The sequence below is a fragment of the Ranitomeya variabilis genome, chromosome 3, assembly GCF_051348905.1.
Source record: "Ranitomeya variabilis isolate aRanVar5 chromosome 3, aRanVar5.hap1, whole genome shotgun sequence".
Taxonomy (NCBI): domain Eukaryota; kingdom Metazoa; phylum Chordata; class Amphibia; order Anura; family Dendrobatidae; genus Ranitomeya; species Ranitomeya variabilis.
Window position 1 is genome coordinate 12,721,921 of NC_135234.1, and position 23,215 is coordinate 12,745,135.

Sequence of the window (23,215 nt, forward strand, 5' to 3'; positions counted from 1 at the left end):
TCCTGAAGCGCGGACACCTCAACCGCAGTGTCCTGAAGCGCAGATACCTCAACCGCAGTGACCCGAAGAGCTGACACATCAACCGCAGCGTCCTGAAGCGCAGACACTTTAACCGCAGCATCCCGAAGCACGAATATCTCAAACGCAGTGACCCGAATAGCAGACACATCAAGCGCAGTGACCCGAAAAGCAGAAACATTAGCCGCAGTGACCCGAAGCATGGACACATCAACCGCAGCATCTTGAAGCACGGGCACATCAACCACAGCAACATGAAGCACGGACACCTCAACCGCAGTGTCCCAAACTGACCACACCTCAACCGAAAATCTAAAACCATAAACACATGAATCCTAACATCTGTTTTTCATGCAGAAGAGAATTCAGGAATCGCTCATTTTCCTTGAGGTTTTGTAAACTTTTCTTTGGTCGTTTTCTAAGCGCTTTTTTTATTTTTTCCCCCAGAGTTTTATCCGTCAGTGGGTTTTTTTTTATCCATGTTTTGGAGGTTTGGAATCCATAATGCAAAGAAAAAAAATGCCAAGAGTCATTTCAGCCTTCCATTGCCATCAGTACAGTACAGAGCATCTTTTTAGACACCTCAACTGCAGCGTCCAGAACCAAGGATGCCTGAAGTACAGAGCTGAAAATAAACCAAGAGTATCTCTCTGCACTGCAGCACCTAGAACCAGCAACACTTAAATACTTATTTCTGGACTCGAGAACCCCACGGATCCCCACCCCTCGGCTCCAAGAGCCCCACGGACGCCCACCCCTCAGGTACAAGAGCCCCACGGAGCCCGCACCTCGGGTACAAGAGCTCTACGGATGCACGCATCTTGACTCCAAGAGCCCTATGGACACCCAAACCTCAGCCCCATGGACACTTGAACTTCAGCATCTAGAACCATAAACACTTTACTCTGAAGGACTACTGGACCATTCCCAAAGTCCCACATTCAGACCACTGGGTGGCGCCGCTCTATTACCAGCTTGCATTGCTTCTGAGGCATGGCATCAATAATTTGGAAATTTGCCCCCATTTAATCTGTTCTCCCACGTCAGTGTGAGCGGCATTGCCGATTCCCCTCACAGTGGGAGGAACAATGCACATTTTGCAGGTGGATTTGTTCCTCCGTCTCCCTCCCATTGTGTGAACAAGTCCTTAGAGGCCAATTTACAAGAGTTTGTTGTAAGTGGACAATCCCTTTAATTTCTCTGTGGGATTAGTGGATCTCTTCACGTGTTTGCTTTTGGCGCTTTGTGTCACCTGCTTCCAGTCACATCTCAGCTTCACACTGTGCTCAGAGCAAACATGGAGACCAAGCGGAGACCCAGCCGCTGTGGATTTAGCTAATCTCTGACTCTGTGTGATGTCGCCAATCCATCAAGAATCTCCGCACATCAGCACCAGCGCAGAGTCATAACAGTGTGCGAAGAGGAGAAGAACCAGAGGAAATCAAAGAGCGAAAACCAGAGGTTCACACTCATCACCAGAGATCAGAGGTGACATCACTGAGAATGCCTCCTATCCATCACCAGAGATCAGCGGTGACATCACTGAGAATGCCTCCTATCCATCACCAGAGATCAGAGGTGACATCACTGAGAATGCCTCCTATCCATCACCAGAGATCAGCGGTGACATCACTGAGAATGCCTCCTATCCATCACCAGAGATCAGCGGTGACATCACTGAGAATGCCTCCTATCCATCACTAGAGATCAGCGGTGACATCACTAAGAATGCCTCCTATCCATCACCAGAGATCAGCGGTGACATCACTGAGAATGCCTCCTATCCATCACCAGAGATCAGTGGTGACATCACTGAGAATGCCTCCTATCCATCACCAGAGATCATAGGTGACATCACTGAGAATGTCTCCTATCCATCACCAGAGATCAGAGGTGACATCACTGAGAATGCCTCCTATCCATCACCAGAGATCAGCGGTGACATCACTGAGAATGCCTCCTATCCATCACCAGAGATCAGCGGTGACATCACTGAGAATGTCTCCTATCCATCACCAGAGATCAGCGGTGACATCACTGAGAATGCCTCCTATCCATCACCAGAGATCAGCGGTGACATCACTGAGAATGCCTCCTATCCATCACTAGAGATCAGCGGTGACATCACTGAGAATGCCTCCTATCCATCACCAGAGATCAGCGGTGACATCACTGAGAATGCCTCCTACCCATCACCAGAGATCAGCGGTGACATCACTGAGAATGCCTCCTATCCATCACCAGAGATCAGCGGTGACATCACTGAGAATGTCTCCTATCCATCACCAGAGATCAGAGGTGACATCACTGAGAATGTCTCCTATCCATCACTAGAGATCAGCGGTGACATCACTGAGAATGCCTCCTATCCATCACTAGAGATCAGCGGTGACATCACTGAGAATGTCTCCTATCCATCACCAGAGATCAGCGGTGACATCACTGAGAATGCCTCCTATCCATCACCAGAGATCAGCGGTGACATCACTGAGAATGTCTCCTATCCATCACCAGAGATCAGGGGTGACATCACTGAGAATGTCTCCTATCCATCACCAGAGATCAGCGGTGACATCACTGAGAATGCCTCCTATCCATCACCAGAGATCAGAGGTGACATCACTGAGAATGTCTCCTATCCATCACTAGAGATCAGCGGTGACATCACTGAGAATATCTCCTATCCATCACCAGAGATCAGAGGTGACATCACTGAGAATGCCTCCTATCCATCACCAGAGATCAGAGGTGACATCACTGCATCACTGAGAATGTCTCCTATCCATCACCAGAGATCAGAGGTGACATCACTGAGAATGCCTCCTATCCATCACCAGAGATCAGCGGTGACATCACTGAGAATGCCTCCTATCCATCACCAGAGATCAGCGGTGACATCACTGAGAATGCCTCCTATCCATCACCAGAGATCAGCGGTGACATCACTGAGAATGCCTCCTATCCATCACCAGAGATCAGCGGTGACATCACTGAGAATGCCTCCTATCCATCACCAGAGATCAGCGGTGACATCACTGAGAATGTCTCCTATCCATCACCAGAGATCAGGGGTGACATCACTGAGAATGTCTCCTATCCATCACCAGAGATCAGCGGTGACATCACTGAGAATGCCTCCTATCCATCACCAGAGATCAGCGGTGACATCACTGAGAATGCCTCCTATCCGTCACCAGAGATCAGCGGTGACATCACTGAGAATGTCTCCTATCCATCACCAGAGATCAGAGGTGACATCAGTGAGAATGTCTCCTATCCATCACTAGAGATCAGCAGTGACATCACTGAGAATGCCTCCTATCCATCACCAGAGATCAGCGGTGACATCACTGAGAATGCCTCCTATCCATCACCATAGATCAGCGGTGACATCACTGAGAATGCCTCCTATCCATCACCAGAGATCAGCGGTGACATCACTGAGAATGCCTCCTATCCATCACCAGAGATCAGAGGTGACATCACTGAGAATGTCTCCTATCCATCACCAGAGATCAGAGGTGACATCACTGAGAATGCCTCCTATCCATCACCAGAGATCAGCGGTGACATCACTGAGAATGCCTCCTATCCATCACCAGATATCAGAGGTGACATCACTGAGAATGTCTCCTATCCATCACCAGAGATCAGCGGTGACATCACTGAGAATGTCTCCTATCCATCACCAGAGATCAGGGGTGACATCAGTGAGAATGTCTCCTATCCATCACCAGAGATCAGAGGTGACATCACTGAGAATGTCTCCTATCCATCACCAGAGATCAGAGGTGACATCACTGAGAATGCCTCCTATCCATCACCAGAGATCAGCGGTGACATCACTAAGAATGCCTCCTATCCATCACCAGAGATCAGGGGTGACATCACTGAGAATGTCTCCTATCCATCACCAGAGATCAGCGGTGACATCACTGAGAATGCCTCCTATCCATCACCAGAGATCAGCGGTGACATCACTGAGAATGCCTCCTATCCGTCACCAGAGATCAGCGGTGACATCACTGAGAATGTCTCCTATCCATCACCAGAGATCAGAGGTGACATCACTGAGAATGTCTCCTATCCATCACCAGAGATCAGCGGTGACATCACTGAGAATGCCTCCTATCCATCACTAGAGATCAGAGGTGACATCACTGAGAATGTCTCCTATCCATCACCAGAGATCAGCGGTGACATCACTGAGAATGCCTCCAATCCATCACCAGAGATCAGCGGTGACATCACTGAGAATGCCTCCTATCCATCACCAGAGGTGACATCACTGAGAATGCCTCCTATCCATCACCGGGGATCAGCGGTGACATCACTGAGAATGTCTCCTATCCATCACCAGAGATCAGAGGTGACATCACTGAGAATGCCTCCTATCCATCACCAGAGATCAGCGGTGACATCACTGAGAATGCCTCCTATCCATCACCAGAGATCAGCGGTGACATCACTGAGAATGCCTCCTATCCATCACCAGAGATCAGCGGTGACATCACTGAGAATGTCTCCTATCCATCACCAGAGATCAGCGGTGACATCACTGAGAATGCCTCCTATCCATCACCAGAGATCAGCGGTGACATCACTGAGAATGCCTCCTATCCATCACCAGAGATCAGCGGTGACATCACTGAGAATGCCTCCTATCCATCACTAGAGATCAGCGGTGACATCACTGAGAATGTCTCCTATCCATCACCAGAGATCAGCGGTGACATCACTGAGAATGCCTCCTATCCATCACCAGAGATCAGCGGTGACATCACTGAGAATGCCTCCTATCCATCACCAGAGATCAGCGGTGACATCACTGAGAATGTCTCCTATCCATCACCAGAGATCAGCGGTGACATCACTGAGAATGTCTCCTATCCATCACCAGAGATCAGCGGTGACATCACTGAGAATGCCTCCTATCCATCACCAGAGATCAGAGGTGACATCACTGAGAATGTCTCCTATCCATCACCAGAGATCAGAGGTGACATCACTGAGAATGCCTCCTATCCATCACCAGAGATCAGCGGTGACATCACTGAGAATGCCTCCTATCCATCACCAGAGATCAGAGGTGACATCACTGAGAATGTCTCCTATCCATCACCAGAGATCAGCGGTGACATCACTGAGAATGTCTCCTATCCATCACCAGAGATCAGCGGTGACATCACCGAGAATGCCTCCTATCCATCACCAGAGATCAGCGGTGACATCACTGAGAATGCCTCCTATCCATCACCAGAGATCAGCGGTGACATCACTGAGAATGTCTCCTATCCATCACCAGAGATCAGCGGTGACATCAGTGAGAATGCCTCCTATCCATCACCAGAGATCAGCGGTGACATCACTGAGAATGTCTCCTATCCATCACCAGAGATCAGCGGTGACATCACTGAGAATGTCTCCTATCCATCACCAGAGATCAGCGGTGACATCACTGAGAATGCCTCCTATCCATCACTAGAGATCAGCGGTGACATCACTGAGAATGTCTCCTATCCATCACCAGAGATCAGCGGTGACATCACTGAGAATGCCTCCTATCCATCACCAGAGATCAGCGGTGACATCACTGAGAATGTCTCCTATCCATCACCAGAGATCAGCGGTGACATCACTGAGAATGTCTCCTATCCATCACCAGAGATCAGCGGTGACATCACTGAGAATGTCTCCTATCCATCACTAGAGATCAGCGGTGACATCACTGAGAATGTCTCCTATCCATCACCAGAGATCAGCGGTGACATCACTGAGAATGTCTCCTATCCATCACCAGAGATCAGAGGTGACATCACTGAGAATGTCTCCTATCCATCACCAGAGATCAGCGGTGACATCACTGAGAATGTCTCCTATCCATCACCAGAGATCAGCGGTGACATCACTGAGAATGTCTCCTATCCATCACCAGAGATCAGCGGTGACATCACTGAGAATGCCTCCTATCCATCACCAGAGATCAGCGGTGACATCACTGAGAATGCCTCCTATCCATCACCAGAGATCAGCGGTGACATCCCTGTGATGCCGCCTATCAGCAGCGCACTTTATATAGGCCGCCCATCCCCGGTGACACTGACACTCTCTCTTTCATCCCTTGTACACAGTGGAGCAGGCGCCTCTGGGATAATCCGCAGTTTGCTTTAGTCAAGTGCTCTTACCCCATCGCCCCGCGGAGACAAAAAATGGCGGCGACAGACGGATAATTAGAAGTTTAGCCCCAAATCCTCCTCCCTCCCCAACACAAGTATCTAATCCTCTCCTGTGTGATACCGTCTGCTGAGCCGTGTATCTAAATATTGTATGTACTGCATGTAGATGAGACAAGTGTGGGGCGCAGCTCACTGGGTATGATGGGATCACTGGCACTGCTCTCTGCACACTGGGGGGGGGGGAGAACGCTCTCTGCACACTCGGGGGGGGGGGGAGGACGCTCTCTGCACTCGGGGGGGGGGGGGAGGACGCTCTCTGCACGCTCGGGGGGGGGGGAGGACGCTCTCTGCACACTCGGGGGGGGGAGGACGCTCTCTGCACACTCGGGGGGGGGGGGTCACTCTCTGCACACTCGGGGGGGGGGGGGAGGACGCTCTCTGCACTCGGGGGGGGGGGAGGACGCTCTCTGCACACTCGGGGGGGGGGGAGGACGCTCTCTGCACACTCGGGGGGGGGGGGGAGGACGCTCCCTGCACACTCGGGGGGGGGGTAAAGAACTCTGCACACTCCGGGGGGGGGGGGGAGGACGCTCTCTGCACACTGGGGGGGGGGGGGAGGACGCTCTCTGCACACTCGGGGGGGGGGGGGAGGACGCTCTCTGCACACTCGGGGGGGGGGGGGAGGACGCTCTCTGCACACTCGGGGGGGAGAACGCTCTCTGCACACTCGGGGGGGGGAGGACGCTCTCTGCACTCGGGGGGGGGGGGAGGACGCTCTCTGCACGCTCGGGGGGGGAGGACGCTCTCTGCACACTCGGGGGGGAGGACGCTCTCTGCACACTCGGGGGGGGTCACTCTCTGCACACTCGGGGGGGGGGAGGACGCTCTCTGCACACTCGGGGGGGGAGGACGCTCTCTGCACACTCGGGGGGGGAGGACACTCTCTGCACACTCGGGGGGGGGGAGGACGCTCTCTGCACACTCGGGGGGGGGGGGGAGGACGCTCCCTACACACTCGGGGGGGGTAAAGAACTCTGCACACTCCGGGGGGGGGGGGAGGACGCTCTCTGCACACTCGGGGGGGAGGACGCTCTCTGCACACTCGGGGGGGGGAGGACGCTCTCTGCACACTCTGGGGGGGGGAGGACACTCTCTGCACACTCGGGGGGGGGACACTCTCTGCACACTCGGGGGGGGAGGACGCTCTCTGCACACTTGGGGGGGGGGGAGGACGCTCTCTGCACACTCGGGGGGGGGGGGAGGACGCTCTCTGCACACGGGGGGGGGGGGGGAGGACGCTCTCTGCACACTCAGGAGAGGACGCTCTCTGCACATTGTGGAAAGTGAAGAACTATTTAACTTATGACATAAGAGACAAATTAGGAAACTCGAGCAGAAGACGATCTGCCCGGGGTCTAGGATCTCAGTAGCAGTGTCAGCACTGTGCCCGGGCGATGCCACAGGCCTCACTGCACCCACAGATCCTGCACGACTTCATGATTATACTCTAGTCACATCCAAAGCTGCACCACCAATGTGACTGACCAGTTGGGGAATGATATGTCCGATAATGCAGCACAACAGAGTGGGCTCTGGGCAATGCCCCTACCAGGAGGAGGTACAGGACCCCCAGAATCCTGACTGCAGCTTTGGATGTGACTGGAGTATAACATCTGATATAAGTGCTCAGCTTCGGCCTCCATCCTGTAGCATCAGACACTTCCCCGGGTCAATATATCGGCGTTATTAAATTCTCCTCCGGCTTTTTATACCATGTGTGACTTTAATTCAGGAAGAGAATGAAGGATCGACCCGCGTTCTCCTCCCGACATCCTGGACGGTCGATAGGACGACACCAATATACCCGAGCTCTGATCCCAGCAAGGACACGACAGGGCGGGAGACAAGTCACAGGTTTATCAGAAGTGGCAGCGCTCCTGTCTGAGGGTTATAGATTGTAAGCTCTTGTGCACACTGCAGATCCACCAAGGAATACAGCCATACTGTGTCAGAGAGCGGCAGCACGCTAATACCACTGCCATACGGTTCTCATATACCACCGTACAGTGACCAAATACCACCGCCATACAGTTCTCATATACCACCGTACAGTGACCAAATAACACCGCCATACAGTTCTCATATACCACCGTACAGTGGCCAAACAACACCGCCATACGGTTCTCATATACCACCGTACAGTGGCCAAATACCACCGCCATACAGTTCTCATATACCACCGTACAGTGGCCAAATAACACCACCATACGGTTCTCATATACCACCATACAGTGACCAAATAACACCGCCATACAGTTCTCATATACCACCGTACAGTGACCAAATAACACCGCCATACGGTTCTCATATACCACCGTACAGTGGCCAAACAACACCACCATACGGTTCTCATATACCACCGTACAGTGGCCAAATAGCACGGCCATACAGTTCTCATATACCACTGTACAGTGGCCATATAGCACCGCAATACAGTTCTCATATACCACTGTACAGTGGCCAAATAGCATGGCCATACAGTTCTCATATACCACAGGACAGTGGCCATATAGCACCGCCATACAGTTCTCATATACCACCGTACAGTGGCCAAATAGCACAGCCATACAGTTCTCATATACCACCGTACAGTGACCAAATAACACCACCATACGGTTCTCATATACCACCGTACAGTGGCCAAATAGCACAGCCATACAGTTCTCATATACCACCGTACAGTGGCCAAATAGCACAGCCATACAGTTCTCATATACCACCGTACAGTGACCAAATAACACCGCCATACGGTTCTCATATACCACCGTACAGTGGCCAAACAACACCACCATACGGTTCTCATATACCACCGTACAGTGGCCAAATAGCACGGCCATACAGTTCTCATATACCACTGTACAGTGGCCATATAGCACCGCAATACAGTTCTCATATACCACTGTACAGTGGCCAAATAGCATGGCCATACAGTTCTCATATACCACAGGACAGTGGCCATATAGCACCGCCATACAGTTCTCATATACCACCGTACAGTGGCCATATAGCACCGCCATACAGTTCTCATATACCACCGTACAGTGACCAAATAACACCGCCATACAGTTCTCATATACCACCGTACAGTGACCAAATAACACCGCCATACAGTTCTCATATACCACCGTACAGTGGCCAAACAACACCGCCATACGGTTCTCATATACCACCGTACAGTGGCCAAATACCACCGCCATACAGTTCTCATATACCACCGTACAGTGGCCAAATAACACCACCATACGGTTCTCATATACCACCATACAGTGACCAAATAACACCGCCATACAGTTCTCATATACCACCGTACAGTGACCAAATAACACCGCCATACGGTTCTCATATACCACCGTACAGTGGCCAAACAACACCACCATACGGTTCTCATATACCACCGTACAGTGGCCAAATAGCACGGCCATACAGTTCTCATATACCACTGTACAGTGGCCATATAGCACCGCAATACAGTTCTCATATACCACTGTACAGTGGCCAAATAGCATGGCCATACAGTTCTCATACCACAGGACAGTGGCCATATAGCACCGCCATACAGTTCTCATATACCACCGTACAGTGGCCAAATAGCACAGCCATACAGTTCTCATATACCACCGTACAGTGGCCAAATAACTCCGCCATACAGTTTTCATATACCACCGTACAGTGGCCAAATAGCACAGCCATACAGTTCTCATATACCACCGTACAGTGGCCAAATAACTCCGCCATACAGTTTTCATATACCACCGTACAGTGGCTAAACACCACCATACAAAACCCAAATACTACAGAGAGTCCAAATAATATCACCATACAGTGCTCAGATAAAACCACTATACACTGCCCAATACCGCTACACAAATAACAGTACTGTACAGTGCTCAAATATCACCATAGAGTGCTGAAAAAATGTCATCATACAATGTCCAAGTCACAGCTCCAAACAACGCACATTGTCATCGGTGTTCAACACAATAGCACAAACGCTGAAAACATCATTTGCTTTCTGAGTCTGTTCATGTTCCTGCACCTACAGTATCCAAAGTCATAAACCTAACGTTAGTCCTAAATTTCTTTAGTCATACAGTGCTCATGCAATAGCGCTCATATAATACCACCATACAGTGCTCATATACCGCCATACAGCGCTCATATAATATCACCATACAGTGCTCATATACCAACATCTAGTCCTCATATAATACCACCATACAGCGCTCATATACCACCATACAGTCCTCATAATATCACCATACAGTGCTCATATAATACCACCATACAGCGCTCATATAATATCACCATACAGCGCTCATATAATATCACCATACAGCGCTCATATATTATCACCATACAGCGCTCATATAATATCACCATACTGCACTCATATAATATCACCATACTGCACTCATATAATATCACCATGCTGCACTCATATAATATCACCATGCTGCACTCATATAATATCACCATACAGTGTCCATATAATATCATACAGCTGATGCACAATCTTGTCTTATAATATATAAGTAACAGTTTTATAAAAAGGCTAAATAATTAATACCGCCAAACAGATTGCACATTGCCGCCATCACCAGTGTTTCTACTACTGGTTGTGTTCAGTACTGGAGCTGATGACTGATATAATAATCGTTCACAGGAGCTTCTCCTGTGCGGCGCCAGCGATCGATCGCTGGAGAAAGGAGCTGGTTTGTCGGCCAATATATGTGGTCATATAAATCACTGATTGTCAGCAGCATGTCGCTCGTGTAACCTGTACAGAGACGAGCTGTTATAGCAGCAGAGCCTCAGCGCAGATGATTGCAGTGTAAATGGCGACATTTGAGGGTCGATATTTGCTGTATATGTACATGACATAAATCCACATGTCACCAGTGACCGTTACAATACCGTCATAGAGCAGTAAAATACCACAATACAGTGCTCAACTACAACATGCAGTAATAAAATACCACCATATAATGTGAGCAGCAGCTCCAACTAATCCACAAATTACTGTACTAACGCTGCCATACTACAGCGGAATAATACTACCATACCACATTAAAATAGCAGTTCCATACAACGCCTACATAACAGTTTTTAAATATTACCCCCATATAGCGGCCAAATAGGTTTCCTCGTCTTTTGCTATATTTAGTGCCTTACAGTTTTCAATTAACATTCAGAGCCCAAATAATACTCCTACATAGTACCCAAGTAACAGCATTGCCCACATAATGCATACATATGGTGATTTAATACCTCATTAAAGTGCCCAAATAATGCTCTTATATACTGGCCAATAAAAGTACCTTACACTAGTCACAAAGCGCCAAACAGTGCCTAAATAATTCTCCTATACACTGCACAAGTAACGGAACATACACCACTAGCCATACAGTGCTAACATACACTGCTGAAACAATCCCCTACACTTGGCAAACAATGCCCCCATACAGTGCTGAAAAACATACCACCATACAGTCCCTAAATAATACTCCCATATAGTGCGCAAATGAGAGTACCGTAAATCAGCCATTTAATGCCACCATAAGTTGCCTTAATCTTCCTATACACTGCCCAAATAACGCCAACATATTGTGCCTAAATAATACTGCCATACAGGGCCACATAACAACCTCATATACTACCCACCGGTGACAGCGCCGTGGTTTCCGCTCTCTCCCCCCCAGAGCGGTCAGGGGTTTGGGGTTTGCGGCTTCAGGTGACCGGGGGATGGGATTAGCGACCTCAGGTCGTGTTTTCTTAAGGTTTGCGGCATGTCAGCCTGTGAACCCCCCATAGCTGTCACCAGAAGGCGGAGGCCACGGGCGAGCGGAGGAATGCGGGCGCTGCTATTCCGGACATTTATAGGGCGTCCTATTGTGGCCTCGTAACTGCAATATTATACGCGCCACTTCTGGGCGACACATTAGAAGCTGCCGCCGCCGCAGACAATGGCGGCATTTATACCTCGCTCACACCGGCCTCTAATTAACCGCAGCTGGAGGCCGCAGTAAATGACTCCATCCCATCATTACCGTGGAGCACAACGAAGCCTACAGGAAACCAATAATGCCACCTGATGTGAGCGCCAGGGGCGCAATAAAACCGCCCCCCATCTGTAAATTGTAGGAATAAGCTTGTACAGAGGTAACGACATAAAAAGAAAAAAAATCATAAAATCTCACCTGAAAAACATCAATGATGTGGAGGCAGGAAAGAAATCCCCACTCAGGACATCAGTGTGCGCAAATCTCTCATTAGTGTGCCAGTGATAAAAATACCGCCATCATCCATCACACATGGCACATATACATAGTATACACACATAACCTATACATAGTATATACACAGCACCTATATACATAGTATATACACACAGCACCTATATATATATATATAACAAATTAGACCAGAGCCACATAAAGGTCCTCATACGGACAGAGAAAACAACTCCCCAGCAATATATCTCATACGAAAAAAGGAGTCAACAAACTGTCAATCAATTATAAATGAAGTAACGTTTATTAAATATCATTAAATATTAAAATTTAGGAAACTCATTGAAACACAACATCCAAAAAGGGTTTCTTCAAACATAAGGAATACGGGTAACAATGCCCACACATAACACCTATGGTAAACGATTTAAGGTCACAGGTTCATTAAAGTATGCATGCTGCCAATAGAGTACTGCTTGTCCCAAAGGGGAACATCCCTGATATAAATATGTTAGACAATCTACGACTGGACCTTACCCATATCAATCGTGGTGTATGCGTGGTACGCCAGCCATGGGGGCTGGCATTTAATAAACGTTACTTCATTTATAATTGATTGACAGTTTGTTGACTCCTTTTTTCGTATGAGATATACCTATATATATATATATAGTATATACACAGCACCAATATACATAGTATACACACAGCACCTATATATAGTGTATATACACAGCACCTATATATATATATATATATATATATAGTATATACACAGCACCAATATACATAGTATACACACAGCACCTATATACAGTATATACCCACAGCACCTAAATACATAGTATATACACACAGCTCCTAAATATAGTATATACACAGCTCCTATATATAGTATATACACACAGCTCCTATATATATATATATATAATATATATATATATATATATATATATATATACACAAACAGCTCCTGTATGTAGTATATATACACACAGCTCCTATATATAGTATATACCCACAGCACCTATATACATAGTATATACACACAGCTCCTATATACAGTATATACACACAGCTCCTATATACAGTATATACACACAGCACCTATATACATAATATATACACACGGCTCCTATATACATATATACACACAGCTCCTATATATAGTATATATACACAGCTCCTATATAAGTATATACACACAGCTCCTATATACACTCAGCACCTATATATAGTATATACCCACAGCACCTATAAAAAGTATATACACACAGCTCCTAGATATAGTCTATAGACATAGCTCCTATATATAGTATATACACATCACCTATATATAGTATAAACACACAGCTCCTAGATATAGTATATACACACAGCAAATATATATAATATATACACACAGCTCCTATATATAGTATATATACACAGCACATATATATAGTATATACACACAGCAAATATATATAATATATACACACAGCTCCTATATATAGTATATATACACAGCACATATATATAGTATATACACACAGCACCTATATAAAGTATACACACACAGCTCCTATATATAGTATATATACACAGCACATATATATATATATATAGTATATACACACACTGCCCCTATGTATAGTATATACACACAGCACCTATATATAGTACATACACATAACTTCTATATATAGTATATACACACAGCCCCTATATAGTATGTACACCCCCTATAGTGTATACACAGCGCTTATATATAATATATACACACAGCTCCTATATATAGTATATGCACAGCACCTATATATAGTATATACACATAGCTCCTATATATAGTATATACACATAGCTCCTATATATAGTATATACACACAGCCCCTATGTATGGTATATACACAGCTCCTTGATGTAATATATACACACAGCTCCTATATATAGTATGTACACACCCCCTATATATAGTGTATACACACAGCGCCTATATATAGTGTATATACAGCGCCTATATATCATATATACACACCCTATAGTGTATACACACAGCGCCTATATATAGTATATACACAGCACCTATATATAGTATGTGCACAGCACATATATGGAATATATAATATATACACACAGCTCCTATGTATAATATATGCACAGCACCTATATATAGTATATACACATAGCTCCTATATATAGTATATACACACAGCCCCTATGTATGGTATATGCACAGCTCCTTGATGTAATATATACACACAGCTCATATGTATAGTATATACACAGCACCTATATATAGTATATACACCCCCCTATATATAGTGTATACACACAGCGTCTATATAGAATATATACACACAGCTCCAATATATAGTATATACACAGCACCTATATATAGTATATGAACAGCACATATATGGAATATATACTGCTCCTATATATAGTATATGCACAGCGCTTGTGGAAAACCTAAAGAAATCCTCTGCAAGATGGGGAAAAAAATTGAGCTTTGTGGCAGCATTTTCTGAGCGAAATAATTTGTAGCTTCTATAATATGTAATAAACTTTGCTCCACGTTTTATAGTTAAAGAACAGCAAAAGTTTTATAAGTCTGTGCATCCCCGGCCCTGGCCTCCTGGTACGTCTCCGGCCTTCGCCTCCTTGTGCGTCCCCGGCCCTCATCCTCCTTGTGCGTCAGCGGCCCTCATCCTCCTTGTTCGTCTCCGGACCTCGCCTCCTTGTTGGTCTCCGGACCTCACCTCCTTGTTGGTCTCCGGACCTCGCCTCCTTGTTGGTATCCGGCCCTCGCCCCCTTGTTCGTCTCCGGCCCTCGCCCCCTTGTTCGTCTCCGGCCCTCGCCCCCTTGTGCCTCCCCAGCCCTCGCCCCCTTGTGTGTCCCTGGCCCTCGCCCCTTGTGTGTTCTTGGCCCTTGCCATTTTGTGCGTCCCTGACTCTCGCCCCCTTGTGCGTCCCCAGCCCTCGCCCCCTTGTGCGCCCCCAGCCCTCGCCCCCTTGTGTGTCCCTAGCCCTCGCCTCCTTGTGCGTCCGCAGCCCTTGCCTCCTTGTGCGTCCCCAGCCCTCGCCCCTTGTGTCCCCTTGTGCGTTCTTGGACTTTGCCTTTTTATGCGTCCCCGACCCTCGCCTCCTTGTGCATCCCCAGCCCTCGTCCCCTTGTGTCCCTAGCCCTTGCCTCCTTGTGCGTCCCCAGCCCTCGCCCCCTTGTGCGCCCCCAGCCCTCGCCCCCTTGTGCGCCCCCAGCCCTCGCCCCCTTGTGTGTCCCTAGCCCTCGCCTCCTTCTGCGTCCCCAGCCCTCGCCTCCTTGTGCGTCCTCAGCCCTTGCCCCTTGTGTCCCCTTGTGCGTTCTTGGACTTTGCCTTTTTATGCGTCCCCGACCCTCGTCTCCTTGTGCGTCCCCAGCCCTCGCCCCCTTGTGCGCCCCCAGCCCTCGCCCCCTTGTGTGTCCCTAGCCCTCACCTCCTTGTGCGTCCCCAGCCCTCGCCTCCTTGTGCGTCCCCAGCCCTCGCCCCTTGTGTCCCCTTGTGCGTTCTTGGACTTTGCCTTTTTATGCGTCCCCGACCCTCGCCTCCTTGTGCATCCCAAGCCCTCACCTCCTTGTGTGTCCCCAGCCCTCGCCCCCCTTGTGTGTCCCTAGCCCTCGCCCCTTGTGTCCCCTTGTGCGTTCTTGGACTTTGCCTTTTTATGCGTCCCCGACCCTCGCCTCCTTGTGCATCCCAAGCCCTCACCTCCTTGTGCGTCCCCAGCCCTCGCCTCCTTGTGCGTCCTCAGCCCTCGCCCCTTGTGTCCCCTTGTGCGTTCTTGGACTTTGCCTTTTTATGCGTCCCCGACCCTCGCCTCCTTGTGCATCCCAAGCCCTCACCTCCTTGTGTGTCCCCAGCCCTCGCCCCCCTTGTGTGTCCCTAGCCCTCGCCTCCTTGTGCGTCCGTAGCCCTTGCCTCCTTGTGCGCCCCCAGTCCTCGCCCCCTTGTGTGTCCTTAGCCCTCGCCTCCTTGTGCGTCCCCAGCCCTCGCCTCCTTGTGCGTCCTCAGCCCTCGCCCCTTGTGTCCCCTTGTGCGTTCTTGGACTTTGCCTTTTTATGCGTCCCCGACCCTCGCCTTCTTGTGCATCTCCAGCCCTCACTCCTTGTGTGTCCCCAGCCCTCGCCCCCTTGTGTATCCCCGACCCTCGCCTCCTTGTGCATCCCCAGCCCTCACCTCCTTGTGTGTCCCCAGCCCTCGCCCCCTTGTGCGTCCCTGACCCTCGCCCCCTTGTACGTCCCCGGCCCTCGCCCCCTTGTGTGTCCCTGGCCCTCGCCTCCTTGTGCATCCCCGGCCCTCGCCTCCTTGTGCATCCCCGGCCCTCGCCTCCTTGTGCATCCCCGACTCTCGCCCCCTTGTGCGTCCCCGGCCCTCACTCCCTTGTGCATCCCCAGCCCTCACCTCCTTGTGTGTCCCCAGCCCTCGCCCTCTTGTGCGTCCCTGAGCCTCGCCCCTTGTACGTCCCCAATCCTCGCCCCCTTGTGTGTCCCCGGCCCTTGCCTCCTTGTGCATCCCCGATTCTCATCCCCTTGTGCGTCCCCGGCCCTCGCCTCCTTGTGTGTCCCCGGCCCTCGCCTCCTTGTGTGTCCCCGGCCCTCGAGGACTTATGAGGGCATTTCCATGTGGGATCTAAATATGAGGGAGTTTGTACAAAAAAAAAATATATATATATATATATATATATTGGACCTTGGGGGCAAATATTAGAAGTGAATTTGGCTCCGTCCCTTCATTTGAATGCAAGTCCTATGGCAGAGGCAGTGGTGATTGGTCAGCTTTTATCCAGGAGGCGGAGCTCCCCGTGCTCAGTGCTGCCCCTGCAGAACAATGGATCATAGGTGATCTGCAGAGTGGGGGAGGGGTGCTGACAAGTCACAGTGGCGCCATATCCCCCCATCTAACAAGGGCTGCAATATTTGGACACAATTCATCAGCATTTAAGGGCCTTTATATCAGAGCCCCCATGTACACATGTGACACGTCTTATAGGAATCTCGGCTCTGCTACATCTGACCCCAAAAGTAATCCAGTTTGAAGGGGAAAGTGTCAGATTGCAGCCAGTGAGGAGAGATCGGGGTGTGAGCGCCCTGGCAGGCTGCCGGCACGTGAATAGTTAATCGCGCCTCTGTCCTCATTTGACTTCTGGCTGAAATCATCTCATAAATTCTAATGGGAGACGAGATGGAAACTTGTACATCACGAGAGCATGTTTGGGACTCACCTGAGAGGCCGCGCCGCCGTGCCCTCCTGTAGATTGTCAGCTCTTGCGCCCCCTGATTAAGCCCCGTTACAATGGCGGAGATAATCAGTGCCCCCCTCCTGAGGCTGCCCCCGCTGATGGCGCCGCTCGCTTCCTATTTATTTCTTACTGACAAGCAAGCAGTGATCTTAAGAAGATGAATCTCGCAGAACATGACAGAGTGAGGAAACCTCTGTGGCCCGGGGTTTTTTGCCGCCATGGGTGAGGATTGGCATTACACGTGGTCACGGGACTCTGGACGCCACGTGGCACCCACCAGTTAGTATTAATTACTGTAAGGACATTCCCTTTTACAGTGGTGGCTAGATCTCAGAAATATACTGTATTTCCTTGTGGAAGAGAGCTAATTTGCATAAGTTGTGCACAAGTGCACCCACTTAAAGGGGATGTCCACTACTCGACAATTCCTTCTTAAATGCCAAAACGCAAACTTCAGGAGCGGTGCCATCCCAGAGATGTCGATGCTGTGTTTCCTGACGGTCATATGACATTGTTATGTCATATGACCGCTGCAGCCAATCATGAACACTGCGACTAATCATGGGTTGCTGATTGGCTGCAGCTTTCACGGGACCACCAGTAGACACAGCGACGGCATCTTTACTACACCACCGATCTGGTTGGTGAATTAGCATTTAAGAAGGGGTAGACCACTAGCAGACATCCCCTCTAATAAGTGCCCCCCAAAACACCCAAGACGCCCTCTTTCAGGTAATGACGCCACATTCTGCCCAGACAGCCTGCTGGGAAATAATGTCGGTGGCTCTCTGTGGCTGCGCCCCCTTGTGTTTTCCACAGCCCCCCATGTCCTCGGCTCATACATATGCAGCGCCCCAGAGTCCTGGTCGTTGCAGTACTGTGGCTCCGCCACTAAGGGGGGCTATGGTACGTCTGATGGCACTGAAGGAGTTCATCTGACCAGGTATCACAGACACCAATACATTTCACAGTCGGGCCTCCGGGGGGAGCTAAGGGTGCTATTCATTAGGCCACTCCCCACCATAGTGGGTAAACTGGGGGTCAGGCAGGAAGTTAGATCAGAAAGCTGACTGGGTTGGAACCAGGCAACACCTTGTGGCAGAGGGTGTTGTAGGGGAAGATTCGGAGGGGTCCCTGTCAGGGGTGGGATCCTGACAGAGGCCTGGCAACCAGAGAGAACGTTACGGGACCGCGCCTGCTCAGCATAGCGGCGGTGCCCTAAGAAAGGACAAGAAGCGAGGTTTATTGTGCTGAGTGAGAAACGAGATCAACGCAACAAGGAGATAACACCAGTAGGAGTCGTGCTGTAAGACGAGGCAACATCCTACTGAGGTGCGTAACCGGTGGCCGGAACGCCGAGGAAGTATAGAGCTCCAGGCCAAACTTCAAACCTACGGCAGGACAGTCAGTTACAGGCGGGCTGTCTCACCCAGACCCAGGAAGACACAGGGGGGGTAACAACAGGAGTGGGGCGACGCTAGAGTCCCGGAAGAGCTCCGAGCCTCCCCGTCATACGGGTGCGTCCTAACCATAAGATCAGGGGGACGTAGAGGGAGAACATCAGAATCAAGTTGTGAGAGAACACGAGAAACAGACACAACAGTTGTGGGGACTATCCTGTGGTGCTCAGCAGGGGAGGACCACAACACACAAGCGCTAGAAGGAAGGCACAGATTTCCACCTGCAAGGAGAACTCTGGAGGTGCCATCGGACCGACCAGGCTTGCGCAGCCCGGTTAACCGTATTCCGGATTGAGGGTCCTGAAGCCTTCAGTAAAGAGGTAAAGAGACTGCAACCTGGTGTCCTCGTTATTTACTGCGACCTGCACCGCACCACTACAACATCATCACCATCACGCACACATCATTGTACGCCCCTCAGCAGGGTCACGGACCGGGTCTAGCCACCGTGACAACCTCAGAACAGAGACTCAGAGGCCCGGTACCGGGTACCCCTCGGCCCTGCGGCAGTGGGGGCGCTACACATACACATCTCCCCATAAACCAGCGACACTGAGGTCTGCTCCTCCAGCGCACATTATTACTGACCCCTCCATGGCTAACAGGGCAGATTAGAAGTGGCCATAGAGGGTCTTAAAGGGCGACTCCACCCTGAGCTGATGTTTCTATATCAACCCAATGGAATTTGGTGACCCCAGATGGGACCGACTGGGGGAGGGGAAGTGACAACCACTAGGAGCGGCGTAAAGGAACAGAGAGGTTGTCACTTTATTAGCCCCTCCCCCAGCGCGGCAGAGTTGTAGCATCGGCTCCAGGTATCTTCAGCCCAGTGACTTATGGGAAAATATCCAGCGGTGATTTCACCTGTCACCGCTGCATCTCTAATGGAGGAAACTGATCTGTGGCGTTGTCTGGGCAGGTCTGTGACTGGCGGAGGAGCCCAGATCACCGGTTGTGTAATACCATATAATGTATGCAGGTGTAGCAGAGCTGGAGGTGCCTTTTAACCCTTTAAGTACTAATGTAGTCGAGTACATTCAGGGATCGCTGATGTGTTATGAAAAACTCATTTGTTCCATCTGACAAACCTAGCTCTACTAGATCTGATAAACAGCTATTCGCCAACCAAGAAACTTAGCTACTTACTACTCCATCAGACCAGCTGAGTACTACAACATGAAAATAACCCAGCTCTGCTACATCTTGTAATCAACTCTGACCTTCAGACAAAGTCAGCTGTGCCCAATGCAAACAACAGGACTCTGTGACAAACCTAGCTCTGCAACCTTTTTGTAATTAGCTCTGCCCCATCCAATAAATGGATCTTCTACAAACTTGGGACACCTATTAGCAAATGGACAGAGCTGGGTTTGTCTAATCAGCTCTTTGCCATCCAACCACCTCTGCTCCATTAGGCTATTTTCACACGATGCGGATTTTGCTGCGGATCCGCAGCGGAATTGCAGCTGCGGATCCGCAGCAGTTTTCCATGTAGGTTACAGTACAATGTAACCCAATGGAAAACAAAACCCGCTGTGCCGACGATCCTTTTTTCCCCAGGAAAATCCGCGCGGATTTGCCTGCGGAAAAAAGAAGTACCATGTCAATTCTTTCTGCGGATTCCGCTGCGGGTTTCCAGCAGCACCAATAGGAAACTGCAGTTGGAAACCCGCAGTGGAATCCGCAGTAGAAAAAGGATCAAAAACCGCAGGGAAAAGCACCGCGGATTTCACTGCGGATTTTACCAAAAAAGGACCTGAAAAATCCGCAGTGAAAAAAGGATCGTGTGAACGTAGCCTTAGACAAAATCCACTCGACTCAGCTCTGTATCACAGAGAAAATCCTTTCTTGAGGGCCCTGTCTTCACTATTGACCCCACTAATGACACTTATGAAGACGTTAGCCTCCACTTTCTTATCTGGACACTTGGGATCTGCCACCAGTGGTTACTGGAGTTTCTGGGACTTGTAGTTCAGCAATAGACACCGTTAGAATACTATATATTACACTTGGGTTATTTTTAACACAAACATCAAACTTTGCGCCATTTTCTCAGACCACAGAAATATCATCCAGAAGAATTCCACACATGAGGCACAGATATAGTAACACACACAAAAAAGACAATGACAATGAAAAAAAATCAGAGAGAAGTTACCCCCACCACCCAATTATTACAGACCCGAGACCCCCAAAACTGGTTCAGAAACCACGGAATAAACGGTAGAAGCATCAGCAATTCTAAGAAACAAGATGCGACAGCAAAGGTCCAGTACAAACAATGCACAAAAACATTAAAAAAAGTCCCCCACTATGCAAAACTTCAGGCTAATGCTATGGGATGATGCAAATGACACAAAAAAAAAAGTTTTGAAAAGTTTTGAAAAATCCACAAACAAAACAAATAAGTAAAATTCTGATAATACTAAAAATTATTTGCTTTATTAAAAATGTATTTTATTTTGTTAATATATTTTTTAAATATTAATGTCTCTCAAGCAGACGATTAATACAGTTTACATCACAATCTCATAAACACACGTCATATAATAAAATCGCAGGGACGTCATTGTAATCAACTGTTTATATAAACGATCAAAATTCTAAAGACAAAAAGTAAAACAAAAAGTAAAAAAAAATAAAATTTTATCTTTTTTTCTTGGAATTTCACAAACATCCGTATAAAAATGTTAAAAAATAAAGTTAATATCTTTAATGTTCTACTTATATATATTGATTAGATAAAATTTTATTTAACAAAAATTCTAAAATATTTTCAATATAATTTATTGTTAAATTATATTATACATAATAAATTATAGAAATAATCTATAATAAATTATATATAATAAATTAAATTTATTAAATATTTTAAAATTTGTCATTCAAATTTAATTCAATTTGTTGGTTTTTGTTGGGGTCTTTGTGGCTATTTTGCTGACTTTTATAACTTTCCATGTCATACAACACATTTTCTATGTATTATGTCATGTAGCGGACCACCGAGGGACTGACGGATAGGATTGTTTTTAACATTTCCAGGGAAGAAAATTCTAAAAGTGAACTTAAAAGTAAAAAAGTAAACAATAAATAAATAAATAAATAAAAATTCTACGCTTTATGACAGGATATTAGATCGTCCCTACAAAAGAACATCCCGAAAGAATGTCAGCTCGAGACCCACCACCCCCGGCGGACCCCAGAAAGTCACGTAACAACATGAAGAACTTTATACAATCTTTCGATACAATGTTTCCTTATTCCTCACAAAGTTCCGGGAAGGAAAATCTTCCGGATCCAACATGAGGGAATATTCCGGGATCAACCCAAGACAACTAGGCCCGGCCTGGAAAACCTCAGGGACTAAACTCTCCGCAGACCCCAAAGAAGTGGGATAAACATGCAGGAATCCGGCGTCCCGGGAATTACAAGGAGGCCTTCAGGAGTTTACTATTCCAAGACAGAAAAGGTTTCCTTAAAAAAAAAACGTTGCACTTACCAGGAGGAAGCAGAAGTGTCCACAATGTAGCAATCCGCCTCTGCTATGGATACATTTAGATATAGGGGATTTTGCAGATTTAAAGGGCCCTCCTGGAGTTTGGGTCTGCAGCTCCTTGGGTTAGAGGGAAGTTTCTAGGAAGTGAGCATGTTCTGGGCTCTGGATGGGATCTCGCCTCTTTTTGGATGACTGGCTCCTAAAACAATCCCCTTCTTTAGCAGGATAGGAGCCTCCCCTCTGAGAGCAGGGGGAGAAGGGGGAAGGGAAGGCTCAGGAGAGGAGGCTTGTACCAAAACACACAAGTTCTCCTCCTCATCAGCCTGGAGTGAGGAGGAGGAGGAGAGCACAAATCCAGCAAGTGGCCACTGCACTCTCAGGACTGGAGAATTATGGTTTCTGCAAATTGCAGATGAAGCCACATGAAGGGTCTGAGGTGGAGGGAAAGTAATGGTGATGATGTTCTGCAGCCTGTGGTGGTGGTGGTGTCAATGTAGGGGGGGTGTATGGCAGGCCGGA

At 48.4% G+C, this 23,215-nt stretch overlaps 1 protein-coding gene across 1 annotated transcript in view; it reads right to left on the minus strand.

The window, feature by feature from the left end:
* BOC (BOC cell adhesion associated, oncogene regulated) overlaps nt 1–22,955 on the minus strand; it is a 65,479-nt gene extending 42,524 nt beyond the window's left edge. Inside the window, exon 1 of the mRNA XM_077293669.1 lies at nt 22,700–22,955. The gene's annotated coding sequence lies outside the window, so the exon portion shown is untranslated. The remainder of the gene's footprint in view (nt 1–22,699) is intronic.
* Nucleotides 22,956–23,215: the final 260 nt, after the last annotated feature.